Source organism: Cupressus sempervirens, chromosome 5 (genome assembly GCF_028749045.1).
Source record: "Cupressus sempervirens isolate cs-2001-9-10 chromosome 5, ASM2874904v1, whole genome shotgun sequence".
NCBI classification, from domain to species: Eukaryota; Viridiplantae; Streptophyta; class Pinopsida; order Cupressales; family Cupressaceae; genus Cupressus; species Cupressus sempervirens.
The window spans coordinates 621,136,283-621,141,568 of NC_143122.1; the positions used below are offsets into that span (position 1 = coordinate 621,136,283).

At 31.8% G+C, this 5,286-nt stretch overlaps 1 pseudogene across 1 annotated transcript; it reads right to left on the reverse strand.

The window, feature by feature from the left end:
- Nucleotides 1-1,420: 1,420 nt before the first annotated feature.
- LOC149557427 (cation transporter HKT1;3-like) lies at nucleotides 1,421-4,243 on the reverse strand (annotated as a pseudogene). Its single transcript, XR_016352394.1, has 3 exons — nucleotides 2,938-4,243; nucleotides 1,849-2,094; nucleotides 1,421-1,719 (listed from the first exon to the last, which is right to left on the reverse strand). The product of XR_016352394.1 is annotated as a cation transporter HKT1;3-like (transcript).
- Nucleotides 4,244-5,286: the final 1,043 nt, after the last annotated feature.

Consider the following 5,286-nt stretch of genomic DNA (forward strand, 5'->3'; position numbering starts at 1 on the left):
AAAAATAAGAACTAAGTTGTGAAAAATAAAATCTTGAATTGAAGTCAAAAAATATCATTAAAAAAAAAATAGTATTAGCAAAGGAAGCACTAGAAAAAATAAAATAATTTAATAGGAATTAACAATCCTATCCTTGTCACTGCTAGTCCTTATTATAATCTCCACGTTGTTCTTCCTCACTTTTCTACTAGTCTTTCTTTGTATTCTTTGATTTCCTAATATTTATTTTCCTAGTGGCCACTCTAAACATAGCCTTGGTCATTATCCATAAATAACCCTATAGAGAGATGATATCACATTTCAAAAGTGTTCTTTGGATTTTAAAAACATACTAGAAGAACCATCAAAATTCATGATTCTCTTTTTTAGGTCATCGAGTTGATTTTGGAGATTAGGGGTATTAATTGTTTTAGTTCAAAATAGGGGAAGTTAAACATTTTATCCAAAGAATAATTACCAACATGAGTATGGAATTCACACACCATGTTTATGGTATCCTATAGTTCCTTAAGATTAATAGTGAACTATATAGAGTTTTCTTTCTCTTTCTCCTCAAGATCTTCATCATTTTCAATATAATCCTCATTATTGGTGTTCTCCATAGAATCCTCCTCTTCTTCTATCCTGTACTACAAATCCATCTTAGAGACTACCTCCTTATAATTTTCTTATCGTTTTTTCCTAAGAACATGGGCTAAACAACATGCACCCGAACTACCATCATGTTTTCTTTCCTCAATATTTCTAGTTCCATCATCAACATCCCCCTCACTATTCATTTAAGTTAAATGACTCGTCTTTTTATCCCCATTTCTTTTCTTTTTTTGATTTTGAAGGACTAGGATTAGTTGAAGGCACATTTATTTTCTAAGTTAGGGTGTCAAAAAAAGCCTTTTCAAGGGGGATTTCTTAATCAGTGGCTTTAGGATTTTATTTTAATTTTTCATTGAACTAGGGTAAAGTTTTCTTGGAAGTGGTTGCCTTCAATTAGTTCAATTTCAATACAATTTTTATCCAACTTCATACTTTGGATTTTTTCATGCTAGGATATGAATGAAAACTAAATTATTCAACATAAAATTTGACTGTATTTTAATTTATGCTTTGAAATCTTTTTATCTACTATTCTTCAACTTTTTTCCTTGTATTCTAATCTAGTCAATTCAATTTTACACACACACACACACACACACACACACACACACACACACACACACACACACACACACACACAGAACAAAACTCTTTCAAAATGATATTTATTTGAGTATATGATTTTAGATATTATAAAGTGGTCAATAATGAAAATGGGTCATATCATCCTCTAATATTTTTTAAAAGTAGAAATGAATCATGAATGTTACATAAATTCAAGAAAGGTCAAGAACTCATTAATATAATTGAAGAAGAAGCTAGTATGTAATAAAATATGCTTTATTATGTGTTATGATAAACTATTACAAATTTGTAAGATAAGGTCATTTTTTTTATTTAATTAAAAATTATGTGAAGCTACATTTTGAAGGAATAACTTTTTTTCTCATAGATGATTTGATTACCTTAAGACGTCCAAAGAACATGACCATTATAATTACTATTTTTCCCTCTATGCTCAACTTGCCTGATAAACTATAGGAAACATCTTTGCAATGATGTCCAGACACCTTGTTGAAAAGGATGCAATTGTATCCTAATGAAATTCCCACATTTCCATATCCACTGTAAACACCAAACAAAAATATATATTAAAAAATTACACTATCAAAGATTCGTGTCATTATAAAATTAATTAAATATGAAAGAACTAAGGCAGGATAATAATTTTGAATATGTGAAATACATTTATACCTTACAACTTCAAAGACGATGGCTAAAACATTGAAGTTAAGCGGGTCTTGAGAAAGGTTGTTCCTTTCTATCATACAAATTAGTACAACTGCTACAAGAAGATAACATGAGTCATGCAAAACTAACTTTTCAAATTGCATACAAATACTCCAATTCTCTTCATGCTTGCTTGATTCTTCCTTTGAGGATGGTTTTATAGTCATGATATCTTCTCCAACCTTGTAAAGTGGATAGGGTGGCAAATACCTTTTATTGAAAACATGATTCAAATAAGTATTATATAAAAAATAAAATATTTATAGCATATTTGATTTTCATTTTTAGAGTGTGGAATACATAATCCTAAAACAATTTGATAAGAAAGTAAATAAATTGGGTAAGAAAACATTTTTGAGGCTTGTGTGTTTACAAAAAAGAAGAAGTTTAAATTTCTAATAATGAATCCATTTAAATAGGTAGAAAAATGCCAGGGCAAGTGGTCAAGCACAAATCATTTAAGAAATACTTCCACTACGATTAGTAGAATTTTAACAGCACATTGTAAGCTTTGATTTGGCTGAGTGGCTCATCAAAATAATAGTCATATATTTGTTAGGACCTACACATTAATGTGAATTCTACCAGTCACTAACTAAACAAATATAAGTTTTGAATGTGACATTTAAATACAAATATGAGAAAAATGTCATCATTATAAATTAGTCAAACTAATGACTTAATAAAAGAAAGAAGAAAAGAAAGAGCATCTTTTATAGATATGAGAAACACTCCATCATTCTAAATTAGTCAGCTATTTTTTCAATAAAAGAAAGAAGAAAATAAATAAATTCTTATACAAGTGATTTGTATATTGATCTATAGATGATTTATAGTAATATAAGACTACCTTATCTAATATGAAACTACCCTATCTAATATAAGACAATCTTTTAGAGAGGCACCTAATTATACTAGGAATAACATGTATATACCTTGTGAGATTTGAATTTTATGTCCCCTCTTTCAAAAACACAAACTATCCCGACTAAAAATTTACACATTTCTATGTTTTTAAATTAAATTATGAAATTAGCAAGGAATAAAACTTACATAAAGACGATGTAGATAACGAGGATGGCAGGGGAGAGAAGCTGTGGATTGACAATATTTTCACCAGCGTGCCTTATAGCCACAGATTGAAACACCCCACCAATCAACTTCTCGCCCGCAGTGAGCCCATCCAGAGCTGCCCCATCCCAATGCAACGCAAACAACATAACCATCTCAATTGTGATGAATCCCCCTGCGAACAGTATGAGCCACATATTTTGCCTTGTGGAGAAGAAGTGATCTGCAAACAGTCTGCGCCCATGTTTCACTACATAATCACATAATTTTCTCCTACCCTCCGCTCTTGAAAATCTCCGAAGTGTTTGCAATATAGCTGTGAAGCAAGGACCAAACATCGTGTTTCCCATGAGGATCTGAACCGCCAATATCATAAGCAAAACACCGTGTTTTCTCAAGGGCATCATATTATCGTTCAATGGAACGAACCCACAGTTGGCAAATGATGACACCACTGTAAAAGCTGCAAACAAAGACTTACTTATGCCTCTCTCGTTCAGGATCCTTTCTCCGCCTTTGGATAAAGAAAAATAGATGCAAACGAGCATAAAACCAGCTAACTGAACAAACAGAAAATACCCTAAACATAGATACCCAAGAAAAGTAAGAGCTTGGTATTCCAAATCACCATCCACGACGTTCTCAGCATCACTTTTAATCTCATTAGGGCAAAATTCTGCTACCATTTTGCTCGGTTCATTGATCTCCCACAGTTCTAAATCACCATGAATGATATCCTCGGGATCAGTAATAGGCTTTTTAGGGTATAGTATTGATTCTCTTCTCATCTGATCCCTTGCATGGAGATGATGATCAAAGTGTCTTGTAGATCCACCATGATCACTTGTGATGTTTGAGCCTTGATCAATCATTTTGGCACTATTGTTCATAGAGAGTTGACTCTTGAGTCTGAGCCCTGCAAGGAAGAGAGAGCAGGAGGAGGTGAAGACTTCTGCGCCTAGAAGCATGAGTATAATCATCACAACCAGGTGGATGTGTGAAAGATCTTCCATGGCAACAACTCCCAAGCTGCTCACAGCTGCAGATGACACACTAGTGAAAAGTGCATCAACCACATTCAAATGTGTTTTTGTTTTAGTAGGCGAGAGTCTCAAAGGAATCAAACCCACTAAAGAAATGGTAGCGAAATAGATAACATGAATGCAGTAGGGATCAGATAGAATTGGAGCCAACAAATTGAAGACATTTTTCAGGTAATTGAATGGGAAAGGGCGTTTTGTAATTGTACCCCGTTTCTGTGGTGAAGTAGTTTGCATCTTTTTTTGACAGAGGGAGTCGAAGTGAATTCAGCTGATAAGAAATCAAGGCATACCCACGTCTTGGAGAACTAAGTTTCTGTTATATCATGCATTGCTATAAAGGAATAACCATTACAGGATTCTCAGTGGAGTCCACTTACCTCTTTAAAAATTGAACGTGGATGTTGGTATGATCTGTTCGTATATTTTAATTCTGTCTGCACTATGGCTGAACGACAAAAGGTATAGGAATGCCTTTGCTTCTCTTCCCACTATCATTAAATTGCAAAAGCATTACGAATACATCCTTCCATAGTGGGGTCTATTAAATTCTGGTGCTTATCCTCCACTGAAAAAGAAATACCTATTGACAGATAATAGATGTCAAACTAGGCCTATAATGGATATTCTGTTACCATAATATGACATAGTTATCATTGTTATGAACTTTGGGGAACGTGCTACTAGATTAGAAAGTGAAACAAAAAATATGCATCCACCAAATTAAAGATTAAGAAAAAAACACCTCACCTCTCCTAATTTTTAGGGGTTAAAAAGACTAGGATACAAAATTGTCCTAGATAATGACCGTGTAAATTATTAATTCTTGTCTATCTTTCTAACCTTTTATTATTTCAAAGAGAAACGCGTATTAAATTAAATAAGTCAAAAAGTTTATGCTTTCTATCTACAATATTTGATTATTATTAAATACAAATAAATCAAAATTTTGTATCATATAGTGGAGTAAATAAGATTCTAAAAGCTTAAAAAGAAGTGTAAAATGATATAATAAAAATTTATAATAAATAAAATTAATTTATATTAAAGTATGTTTTAAAAGTTAAAAATAAATAATTCAACTTAATATTTTAACTCTTGGTTTTATAATATATCAAATATTAGATATGATATTTATATGGCTAATTCATAACTTAATTTGTATTCTAAGAATTCTATAATGACATAAGTTTAAACTTTTTTTTGATGAATAAGTCCCTTTCTATCAAATTAAAATATAATGCTAAATATTCACTAAAACAAAGGTTGAGGGATATGGGATCACCCCATG